Consider the following 13,213-nt stretch of genomic DNA (forward strand, 5'->3'; position numbering starts at 1 on the left):
AGCAGCACATTGGTCCATATTTGTTACAAGATTGATGCCTAACAATCTAGAGACCTATTTAACAATTGGTGCATCCATGAAAGCAGTACTGTATACTTGAAACTGTTAAGGTACAAGTTGGTCACAATGTTAAAAAAAAAAAAAGGTATGATCATTTGCTATACGTTTGCAAATATGCTGCTTTAAAAGGGGGACAACAGCATTTGTGTTGTATATTAAAGCATTTTCATGTACTTGTAGGACTTAAAACAGTGTTACACCTATACGCAGCCATTGAGCATGTAGGTTAACGTCCTCCCATCAATTCTCTGGGCACTTCTGATGATTTACACTTAAAGTCAGCATTTCATTTTTTGTTTTTTTTTCCAAAATTAAGGAACTCAAAAATGCAAAAGAATAACCTAAAACAATTTTGCTGCTACTGTGTAATGTTAATTTGCCTGCCATAAATTCTCTCAACCTTCTACCAGACAAAATACTGATCCATTACTTGCTTTGCTTTGCTTTGCTACTTTTTTTTTTCTTTTGCTGTGGAACTAAGAATGTGAAAGCTGTCAAAGGGTGTTCAATTTTTTAACGAATCACTTTCTAGTTTGGTAACCAGTGTGATTCATTCCAAAGTAACAGAAGGCTATTTGTATGAAAGAAAAAGGCTTGTGAACAAAGAAAGCTAAGCTGTTGTACATATTCGTAGTTGGCTGTGCATGGTACAAATTTATTAATATGAAGAAATGCAAAAATGTATTGCTTTTGGTATTTCCTATTCTGAGATGAGCAAGTAGCATGTAATGCAACTGTTTGACAGGTTAAATCAAATCATGCTTAGTTATTGTTTCAAACAATGAAATCAAGTAACATTTCCTCTTATGTTTTATTATTGTAAAGGTGTTTTTGTTTTTTGTTTCAAAGTTTTAAAGCAAAATGTCAGTTTTTAATTTTCTGTGTGAGCTTTTTAAATGTCATTATTTGGATTTTTAGTATTTTACATTTACTTTATTCCTGAAGACACTTTTCGATTGTGTTTCATAAGAGACATCCTGGCCTCCCAAGGTGCAATTCTGCCATTGTACAAACATGAGCGACTGTCCTGATTCCAAAGGCTTTCTCAACTCTGGCTTTTTGCCTTTCCCCACTCTGTGGCTCAGCATTATAAGACTGAACTGTCAGCTGGCATCATGTGCTAAGATGCTAGCAACAGACAGGACGCTTTCCACACCAAGGACTGGTAAAAGCTAACAAACCAACAAAAAGGATGGTCCAACAATACAACTGTACATAGATATTGCAACTGCACAGCAGCCAAAAAAGAAAAAAAAAAAAGAACTTTTTAAAAAAAATGGATGGATTGTGTCATGTTTATGGGGACAGCCTTCAAAAGGTTGAAATTGGAATTGTTCTTTTGGATGTCAAAGGGATTTTCATGGCGCAATCATATCCTACACAATATGTACTCTTCAACATCTGGGTTACATAGGAAATGCACCCTGAGGTTTTAATAAGAAGAAGCCCCTATGGCTAAAACTTTAAATAAACTAAACCAAAAATGTTATTGATGTTTTATATATAGAGAGTAGTCGCATTAGTTTTTGTTACTGTACTGTTTGAGGTCTCAACTGTACCGTATCACGGTAATAACATGGTTTTGAAACCTTTTTTTTATTTTGTCACAGACCTGTTGTCATAGTTGAAATGACGTTTATTGTAGATGGTATTTGAACAACTTCTGGAAATAGTTCATCAAGTATGTTTGTTGCTCATTGTTGTGATACATTAAAAACTGTATCTGCAAACCAGTTTGGTCTCATCAAATATTATTTCACTTTCACTAAGAACGCTTTTGTGGTTTTGCTGTGTTAATGTCGTCCCTTTAATTTTATTCAGTTACATTACACGTTTTTTAAACTGAACTCAAATGCAAAAAACAAAACGTCACATGTTGCCAGACTAGATTTTCTTTAGTCTTCATCACTGTACTTGTGTCTTTTTTTTTTCAGTTGGATTATATTACAAAGGGTGTGTTGGGTTTGAATCCCCCATCCGTGTGGCGTTTGCACATGCTCTCCAGGTATTCAGACTAGGTTAATTGGTGATTCTAAAATGTCTACAGCTGTGGATGTGAGTGGATGGCGACCTATCCAGGGTGTACTCCATCTCTTGCCTCGTAGCAGCTGGGTATGTGCTCCATCCACCCTGCAACCCTGAACTGGATAAGAGGAAGCTGATGGATGGATATAGTGCTTTGAATATCATTTGTTATATGATTGGAAAGGTAAATTGGAAGAGTCTTTTAGCTATTATTGTTACAGTTTTATATAAAATTGTTTTCTCTAAAATTTCTTGGGCAGTTCTAGATGCATGTAGCAATTTAGAACAAAACAACTGATTTACCACACATTTTGTAACAGGTTTGTAATCCAGGTTTCATAATATGTTAAAATACACCTTTCTCAAAACTCACCTGCACTTGCATTACATAGCATATATATATATGCATTATTCATTTAACAAAGGCTAAGCCAAAATATAGGAGCATTGTGTTAAAGATTAAGTATACCCTTAATGCTTCCATAGGAATTAAGAGGTTATTTAGCAGCTGGGCACTTTTAATCTAATGAATGGAATCATCAGCATGTGTGGACATCTGTATAAGAGTTTTTTTAGTAGTTTCTTGGTCTGAGGCATTTTGGCTGCACATCAACCTGGGAAGGGTTTTAAGCCCATTTTCGAAGTCCACTATTCTACAGTGACCCAGATTGAAAGCATTCAGACACTTGCCAATCTCTCCAGGAGTTTATATCCCAGGAATTTCACCACAGTGTCAACCACTGCAAGGCTCAAAGAATCGCACACAAAAAAAGCACAAGAGCTAGATTTTAGACTCTGCAGGGCTCACTTACCATGTTGAATTTTCAAGTTCATGACAGCACAATTAGAGAAAACACTGAACAAATATTGCTTGTTTTGAAGGGTTTCCAGGAGAAAGGCTCTTTTGTCTAGAAAGAACATGGCAGCATGCTTATGTTTGCAAAGTTGTCTCTGAACAAACCACAAGATTTCTTGAACAATTTCCTCTGGATGGATAAGACCAAAGTGGAGATGTTTGTCCATGATGCACAGCATTATTATTGCTGAAAACCAAACACAGCACAAAGACCTCATACCAACTGTCAGGCACAGTAGCAGAGGGGTGATGATTTGGCTTGTTTTGCAGCCACAGGACCTGGTTACCTGTCTGTCACTGGGTTGACCATGAACTTGTCAGTACTCTAGAGTCAAATGTGAGACCATCTCTCTGACAGCATGGCTGAAATTGGGTCATACAGCAGCAAATCTACAATCGCTGAAATGGCTATTTCAGCCATTTCAGAATGGCTAGAAAAGAGAGGAATCAAAGTTTTGAAATGGCCCGGTCAAAGTCCTGAACTAAACCTGATTGAAATGCTGCTTCGGCACCTTAAGAGAGCTGCGTATAAATAAATTCCTGCAAACCTCAGTGAACTGAAGAGTGGACCAAAATGCCTTCATAACAATGCAAGAGACTGATAAAGTCGTACAGACGGCAGTTACTTCAAGCTGTTGCTGCTAAACGTAGTTCTACAAGCCACTGAATCATGGGCGTGCACTTCATTTTTTAGACACTGTTTCTGCATTCTGGCTTAGTTTTTGTTAAATGAATAATGACACAGTGTGATATGTCATACACTGCTGTTCATCTGAATTTTAAGACTTGATGTGTTGCGTCACCATCCCAGCAAGAATCCTCATCATTCCAGTCACTGACCAAAATCCGAAATCATATCAAGGATATTTCCTGTCATTATGCTATTTGTTATAATCTAACTCTAAGCAGATGTGGGGGATTATACTGGAAGTGTCTGGTAATCTGGATTTGGTCAGGTGCTGTTCTCAAACCCCAATCATGACGATCGATTAAAAGATGTGCAGCCACAAAAGAATGCCATTTTTTTTTACCTGGGGAGTTCAGGTTGATCCTCTTCAGTTTCAAACATTAACAATTAGAGAAGAGAATCTAAGAGAGACATTTTTTAGCTTTGATGTCTGGGTGGGTGGATATATTCTTTTCTAAAATAATATTAAAAAGTAAAATGGATACCAGTGTCAGACTGGGTGCCCTTTTTTCTTTTTAGATGTGAGGTCAACAGAAGCTGTCATATTAAAAATTGCACCTCGGGAACACCTCAACACAATATATCACACCCTGCCAGCGAGACGTGTCGGCCATCAGTGTCAGGGTCACGGAGAAAGCCGACATTCACAAGTTGTTAAATCCACCTAATGAAATTTCACAAGGGCGGCAAAAATGAACGGGGAAGATGGGGATCTTTTCAGTCAGAATCAGTTGTGGCCTCCATTGTTTCACTTCACACACTTCAGTGTGCAGTGAAAGAGCCGCAACATGTAAAAGCCTGAAAAACAGCGTTTCTCTCCCCCACCCTCCCTGTTCTCCCCCTTCTGACTTCACCCCTCGCCCTTGACGAATGTGCTCAGCTCACAGGGTGCAACTGTTCTGCTGAATGGCCCTTTCCTGTTGCTCACCCTTAAAGCGCAGGCGGTTGCCGATTTAGCCCACCCCGCTTCCATATTATGGGATTGAATTGCGTTTGACCTTTGTGGAGAACAATGGCTGAAGGCCTTTCATTTTTCTGGCCTTCTCAGCGCCTAGAAGAAGGACCTCTTTACATTGTGTTTTCACTGTAGTCTGCCAGTAATTCACAGGCAGGATGACAGGGTAATCTGTGCACAGTAACATGTGTGTGTGTGTGTTTGCAGTACTGAGGGTATACACAAGTGTGTTATTGTTTACTTTTTATAGGCCAAACAAAGCATAAAGCCTTAAAGCAGAATTTTGATGTGACCATAAAGGGGCCACCCAAACCGACTACCTAACTGCACTGTCCCAGAATGAAGAGGCCCACTGAATTGAAGAGTAGTTCAGAGTAGTTTAGACACAGCTTTGCTAAAGAGGCCACAGCAGTGAGCGCTCTTGCAATGAATACACGATAAAAGGTTTACTGTAAATTCTAAATGGCGTTTTCTGAAACCCATACATCACTCATGACCATTAGGTTCCACCCTCACTGCACAGTGCACCCTTCTAGCCACAGCTTTCCAGATGATACAGTACAGAGGCTGCAGTGGAGGCAGATCTGGCTTTGAATAGCCTGCAGCCAATGGATTTTCTCTGGATAATACAATGTTTGGGACAGAGAGGCAGGGATTAGTCCAGACGGATACATCCACCACCCCCCACATGCCCAATCTAATTAGACTGGAATCAGTTTAAGATGAAAGCAAGCCCTAGCATCACCGCACTAAATACTGGAATTAGTATTCCCCGCATGGGAATTTAATGATGGAGACTGAAAATCCAATCACATTCAGTCGCAGTTTAGCCCCCTCATGCATTGGGCCTGGACAATGATGAAACGAAAGAACAACAACAATGATTTGTCTGTCAATAGATATTGACCAGCACCACATCTAAGGCCACTTGCACATTGGCGTTGCTATGTTGTCATCATTTAATGAGGATAAACAGCTTATAATCGGATATTTAGACAGTCTGTTTCTGATGTAAACCTTTGTGACATTTTGACTTTTCGAGAGATCATAACCAAAATGAAGACAGAGGGAGCGTGTTTTACAATAAACCCGTCAAATTTCGGTTTGTTTGTTGAATAAATATGTTCATGTAGCATCTGTCGAATTCAAATCTATACCGCATGTGTACATTTCCACATTTTCCAAGTCCCTACGTTGCGTTTGGGCCTTCAAAAACAAGGAAAAGTTAACCTCTGTTGTTTGTCGTCTCTCATTTGTTCTTTTTACTCAGAAGACTGCATTTGCACATCAAATCCTTTAACAGGAATTTGTGAGGTTAGCTATTAATCAGCTCCTTACATCAAAGCCCTGATTGCTGCATAGCAGTTGAAACTATCAAGTTATTATCATGCAGACGGTTCTTTTTTTAGTCCTTATTACGTTGCATACTTTGAGGCCAGACTTGCTGATAAAATAGAGCACATTTTGCAGCACAGACATATGAAACATTCTCATAGTCTCTTGACTTTATCTTGCCCTTATTATTAGTATTTCCCTACCTAAGTACATGCAGTCAAGGGAACTCTATTTTAAAACCGCTAAAATGCAAGCCATATTTCAGCGTCAGGTTGGTGATTAACTGCACAGACTGGAAATAACTCCCGCACCTGGGTTCTATCCACCACACAATATCTCCTACACCTGCGATTCATCCACAGAAGCATTACACCTGAGAAATCAGGAAACCATTGTCCCCTGTGCACAAATACTCAACATGAAATCTTATTATTTATTGCTAGCTGTATTTCGGGGTATGCACCAAAACAAAAACTTGTTGTTTTCTCAGTAACAGGTGTAATACAACTTTTTAGACTTATTCAAGAACTGATTCTGCAAAACTTTGCTATGTTTAACCCACAGGGGGGTGGGATTCAGTGGGATGGTTTCTTCTTTTGCAAATAAACATATAAATGCTATTTATACAGTTGGCAGGGCTGCATCAGTGGGGAGGAGGACATTGAAAGAGGCGACAAAAGGCCTGATTCGTGTAGCAATGCATTCTTTAAAGTAAAAAAAAAAAACATTAGCAGCATTTTGTCTGGATTTAGCCAGGTGTCAACAAAAGCCTCGCAGAAACTAACATATGAAAAAAAAAAGGCAATCTAATCTTTTTTCTCTATATCTTTCCTTTGGCCTTGTTGCCTGTAGTGTTTACTGCTGCAATACCTTATTTCTGAGGTACAAAAGGGAAGAAAGAAGGTGAGGAAAATGGAGGGGGCAGGAGTACACCTGCCTTATTATTGCAATGTGGATGAAGGATACAATCACTGCTGGCATTTCTACAAAACGCGCAGCCAACTAACACGTTTTTTTTTTTTTAAGCGAAAGAGAAGGAGAGGGAGGTGTGAGAGAAGACGCGAGGGAGGCCCAGGAGAAAAATAAAGAGACGCAGACAGACAGGCCAACAGGTTGACAGAGACCGAGTGTCAGGGACAAAAGACGAACAGAGAGAATGGAAGAAAGAAAGTAGGTGATATAGACAGCGAAATGAGCAAGTGATAGAAGTAAACTGAGAGTGAGAGCAGGAGAGAAAGAAAAGGAGGGGCGACCTGAGAGAAATCAAACATGGGCTCAGTGCAACTGAGGTACGTCGGCAAACGAGCATGTTATGGCAGCCCGCTGGGACTTTCCCGGCAGATCGTGCCGTTTCCCAATCTGTTCTGAGGAGCTGCACAGCCCCACATGGGGATGTGTGAAGGCGTCAAGATGGGATTGCTTAAGACAGATGAAACAAGGTGTTTTTTGATGCCATCTCGAGCGGACAAAAGCCTGATTTCCTGTTTTGCCTGTGACACAAAGGGTGCTGTGTAGTTTGCCGAACAGTTCAAGGCTTTTTGTTGTCAGGGCTGTAAATAACTAAACACATGAGATGTGAAGTTATGGAGGGGTTGGATCCACATGCCAAAAACTGAAAAATATGTGACACATTTTCCTTTTTTTGGCACTTATAGTGCTTTAACACCTGTAACAAACAAACAGTATTACAGTCCTCTCATCGCATTTCTACATATTTTCATTCAGAGTGGTAATGTGAACATTGTGGCGCAGGCCTGCTTAATTTCAGACAGCCACGGCTCTCTTTGCATTCACCGGACCTCTAAAACAATAGCACAGTAATAGAGATCATTGTGTCAGGCTTTGTTATATTACTTTACATTTTAAAGGGTGCTGAGCTGCCAGGCTAAGGTTTTTACAAGGCACGCTGAGTCATTGGGGAAATAAGGGAGCAATGGAGGAGGGAATGAAGGAATTTTAAGGGGGTGATGGAATATGTCTCACTTTTTTTTGTTCACGGTCGCGCACAAACTGAAATCATAGCATGTGCAGTGGACGAGCTGGTGGTGAGGAAATAGAAGCTAAATGTGAAGTGACACCATGCAATCCCCAGGTCATTCACATGCCCTGTTCTTAAAATCACAATGCACCACAGCTCGCAGAGTCGCACAAAGAAAATGATAAAACAACCAAATGAGAATGCCTTGTTATTTATGCAATCGCCGCCAAACAGTTGAGGAGATGCGTTGACATCAAATTGGCTCAGATGCTGGCTATTATTAAGGCCCTCTTTGTGTATCAACTCAGCATCCTGGCAGGGACATTTGTAACAAAAAGCTTTTTTAATGTTTAAATGAAATTTTTAATGAGACCCTGTGTTGCTTTTCCTTTCGAGTCTTTAAGAGCCCTCTAAATCATTAAAACTTGCTCTTTCTTTGATTTCAAGGTCATTTGAAGAAATAAGGCAGTCTTAAGTGGCCCTCGGACCAAAAGTGGCCTATATGCCAAAGACCGCAAATGAATGTAGCCTAATGCTTTTTAATTTGCATTCATCTTTAAAAACACAGAAGAGCTATCTCCAAGTTATAATAGGCTGAGATGGCAGTTGGAGGCCCTCTAGTCATTAGTACCAATGCAGCTCCTCTAAAATGAAGGCCTTTCTCATCTTGTTTTAACTTAGGCCCATTACTGCAAAGATGCATTAGCCTGTTGTCCATTTCTTGTTTGGCTGCATGCGATACCTCCGACTATGCCCACATATACATGTTCGCGTATGCGTATGGATTCACCGCCTTTTCCTTCCTGTGGGCGTAAAAACACGCATGCGACACAGCTATTCAACAAACACACGCATAAAGACAAAAGAGAAACGGGGACCTTAGGAGGAGACAAAATGCATTGTTTGCTTAATCACATGTTATGAGATGTCTCTCTGTAATTATGCTGTCATCTGCCCGCTTCAACACGGGGAAAACTGGGCCGCCAAAGCATGCCTTGTTCCTCGCTCATAATTCCACACTTCAAGCTCTCAAAGTCAAAAGCGAGGATTTCTTCTTTTTTTTTTTTTTGCAGTCTTTCGTCTTTTCTTTTGTGTATTATTATAACACAACTGTTTAGAAACTGAAACTGTGTCACTTTTTTCCTCCCGCAGCATTCATATAAAAATCTATTTGACAGGCACTATGTGTCAATTTCTAGTGCATATGAGTGTAGAGCAACAGATGAGCGGTTTAAACATACTATATTGAACTGATGAGAAGGCAAATACCAGGCTGTCCGATTAAACACATCGAGATGAGTCTTTCATATTTCCTTTCACTCCTCCATCTTTTCATTACAGTTTTGCTCAGTTCCTACCTCTTTTCCCTTTTTCATTTCCTCGCCATTCTTTTTCTTCTTTATCTGCCTCTACTCTGTGTATGTGAGTGTCCTTCTCTCATCCTCCCCCCCTTTTTTTGTCTCTCTGCGACGATAGGTGGTGTGTCGGAGAAAAACTGAACATCTCCAGTGAAATTGGTTTTCTGTGGAGAAACTGATGGATCACTCTGTGTTCCTGACGGGAGTATAAGGGATTGTTTATGCCGTGCAGACAAATGCATGAATACACACACACACACATATACACCCATACACATATGCAAGGGTGAGAGGACGAGAGGATTGTTTATGCTGAAGCAGAATGAATTTTTATGAGTCGTAGATTGCTATTTATGGGGAAATACACTTTTAAGCTGCGAGAAATGTAATCTAGATTGTAGCATGACCAACAATGAATTACTGTTTTTTTTTTTGGAGGCAACAGCTGCAGCAGCCTTCCTCTCACCCTCCATTTCCTCAGCACATGCACAAACACTGGAACACACACGGCACAATTCAGCAGCACTAATGTCACTGCTTTTAAATGGCTTGACGCATCCTGTAAATCAGACAAATTCACATACAAACATAGATTAAAACGTGAACCGGGGTGGTGGAGGTGACAGACAGCTGATCTTCACAGACAAAAAAAAGGTTTCTCTTTGTCATATTGTTGTTATGTTAACCTATTTCAAAAATCCATAGACCTAGAAGTTAAACAAATGACTTCTTCCCATTTTCAGGCTGAACTTATCATAATTTCTCTAATACCAGCAGCCTCTATTGCAAGAAATGAGAAATTATTCCATTACCAGCCACCTCTCCCCTCCTCCTCCTTCGTTTCCTTCCACAAATATGTGCATGTAGTATTAGACACACACAGCCTGCGCATGAAAGAGGAAGACCTTGCTTCAAATATAAATTTCACACCAACAAGCGTCAGATGCCTCTTTTAATCGCACACACATGGACAAAGCCTATAAGACATCCTTAACATTAACATCAACAAGGCAAAGGACTTCAGCTTTACCATTTTCTCTGCTGGCCTCTTCACACCTTTGCAGCCCCCAAAATATTTTCTGTTATGTGAATGGCTACGCTGTGGGCCTTGGAAACAGAAAATCTGCACAGACAAAAATCCAAAACTCTCTTATCTGTCTTGTTTGTGGTGAAACGTGACTGTAGAGATGACGATTTCACTATGGTTTACCAAAAAAGCACAATGATAAAAATTAGCAGCACTAAATATGCAGCTTCTTGTGCAGTCAGCTCATATAAATGTGTGTTTAGAGGAAAAAAGTCTTTATTCAGTGATCAAATTCATTCCCTGTGTCTTTTCTCTTTTTTTCCTCTTTGTCCTGAGTTTTTATCAGCACTCATGCAATAACTCGAGCGGAGAGATGGAGCAAATGTATTCCACCCATATGTATGAACGAATGAATGAATATGATTACCATGTCTTGGACCCTCTCAAGGACATAGTGCTATGCTTTCTATGTGTGTGTTTGTGTGTGTGCATGTGTGCATGTTTTACTTCTGCATCTTTTTGCGCTGCTTGTAATGCAGCTAAACACAGTGTTTACCTTTGTCCATGTCTCACTTATTGCATTGAGTGAGATTTTTGTTTTATTTGTGCCTGTCTTCATGCGCAGTTAAAGGCTCATGCTTGATAGGTGTCCTCTACGGACTCTGTGCTTTCTTTTTGTTGCATAATTACAATCTACTTCATCCCCCGGTGCACACGCAAGCAAAAAACCCATCTTTTCTTGCTCTCCTGCGCTGCCTCCTCAGAGGCGGTCACAATCAAATGTAACCATTTGCAGGTGACGTACCCGGGAAATGCTGTCCTGTAATTGTGTCACTCTGTCTTCCTGTGATGAGGTAGCTGGTGGCTTGCTGCCTACCAGCCTGCGACTCACCAGAATTACCAACTGAGGGGAGAGAGGGGCGGAAGAAGGAGGAGGGGGGGGTACCATTAAAATGCAAAATCACCACTGCGGTGCAGTGCGGCGCCTTGCACCCTCACTTTTTCTCCAAGGCAGCCATCTTATGATGGAATGAGTATGTGTTTGATGGTGTGCAAATGTGTGTCCCTTGGACTCTGTGCATGTGATTGTGCGCGCTCATGCATCTATATGTCCATGCGTTTGATAGAGTGTAGATTTGAGCTGCGGCGAGGAATGGTGAGATGGTGTGGGGCTGGCAAGCGGGGTTTGTGTGTTTGTGTGCACGTGTGTGTCTGTGAGTGTGTGAGGCAGGGGTGATAAATCAGAACTAGGTAAAGGCTTTTTAATGCAGCGGACCCCTCTCCCAGCCTCCATCTTCTGTCAAGGCTCAGTAAAAGATGAGAGCCCCCTGGGGAACAGCACTAGCCATGCACCAGAGCAGGGCTATGCCTCAGGTCTCTCGTACACACGCACACATTCTCACACAAACACACACACACACGGTGACAAAAGCAAATCTACTGACTGGGCCTTGTGAATGAGTGAATACATGAATAACTGAATCTACAGAATACTTGAATATATAAATAAAACTTTCCACAGGAGCCACATTTATTGATGAACACCTCCCCCCGAATAAATGTGTTTTCCAAATGATTTCCAAATGAGTTCCTAAATGATTTATGGCTGGTGATATTGCATTTAGATCAGAGAAAATATTTTCGCAGAAAACAGAATGAATATTTGGTTCATTCCTGCCTGTGCTCCTAAGGTCAAACGCAGTCTTTGTCCATGATATGCCTTGAGTCTTAAAGCGGCCCCAAGTTTCAGGGGGCCGGATATGAAAAATATGTGGAATTTGCCAACATCTGACAATAATTAGTCGGCAATATATCTCCTGTCTGATAGAAAAATGTGTTCTGAATTGCAGATATGCTCTCTTTTCTGGCATACCTTTTTAATTTGACTTTGAGGGAAAACAAGCCAGGCTCCCAGATAGACAAGGAGAGATATGACTGCTGAACGTTGTGTAGGCCTTTGCGGATGGGGCAAAGAGGACTCCAGCAGCTTGGCTTAGAAGACGAACACAAACGCTTGAGAACATAATACTTGACAACGAGCCCAGAGTGTCTGGTAGGGGGCCTGCAGAGAAAAGTGTGCCGTGTTTGGGAAGCAACAGAAATGCTGTGATGCTGATTCTTAGCTGGAATTTTGGAAACCTGTGATCCTAATTTATGCCCCTTACTTTCATTTAAAAACAATCTACTTATAAAACAATCTAGTATTAGTAATCTGTTAGCGCCACAAAAAACCACAAAAGTCTTATTTTTGGAAAGCCAACAGCTTGTAAACACAAGTTTTATTTCAAGGATTCAGTTGAAGTTATTCAAACAAACAACTAAAACCCCACATTACAAGGTACAGACCAACAGCCTTCTAGGTTTTTTGACCATTCAAGGTGTTTTTATATACACTAAAGTCACACTCATTACTTTTTAGTACATTTTGTTATCACACACACACACACACACACACACACACACGGTTCAGTATCTTGCCAGCAGACACACATATTAGAGAAGCCAGGGACTGAACCACCAACCTTCACATTAGTGGTCTTGCACTGCAACCTAACAGTCATGCCACCCCAGAATGAACTCTTGCTTTACAAGTATTTATAATGGAATAATAGCAGTACTTTATTTAGTTCACATAAGACTACTCTAAATTTAAAGCTAAAGCATCATACATGAACACATGACAATGATTAAATCATCAGTGCACTTTACCAAAAATTCAGGGAATTGTATGGCATGAAAGCATGGCAGGTAAGTGTTATTACAGCGGTGAAAAACGAGCTAGACAACATCACACACAGAAACCCCTCCACAGCGGACGCTTGCACCTCATGTAGTACAACAGAACAGCATTACATGTGTTTCTTCTTCTGCTTACTGCTCCCTGCTCACTCAAGAGTATCTAGCACCAGACCGGCTCTGACAATGCACAGC

The 13,213-nt window shown here is 40.6% G+C and overlaps 1 protein-coding gene across 3 annotated transcripts in view; it reads left to right on the forward strand.

The window, feature by feature from the left end:
• zfhx4 (zinc finger homeobox 4) overlaps window positions 1–368 on the forward strand; it is a 92,428-nt gene extending 92,060 nt beyond the window's left edge. For all 3 annotated transcript variants that reach the window (XM_005722473.1, XM_005722472.1, XM_005722471.2), the window contains exon 12: window positions 1–368. This exon is cut by the window's left edge and continues 2,569 nt beyond it. The gene's annotated coding sequence lies outside the window, so the exon portion shown is untranslated.
• The last annotated feature ends 12,845 nt before the right edge of the window (window positions 369–13,213 follow it).

The sequence above is a fragment of the Pundamilia nyererei genome, unplaced genomic scaffold (assembly GCF_000239375.1).
Source record: "Pundamilia nyererei isolate P.nyererei 1_Seehausen unplaced genomic scaffold, PunNye1.0 scaffold00007, whole genome shotgun sequence".
NCBI classification, from domain to species: domain Eukaryota; kingdom Metazoa; phylum Chordata; class Actinopteri; order Cichliformes; family Cichlidae; genus Pundamilia; species Pundamilia nyererei.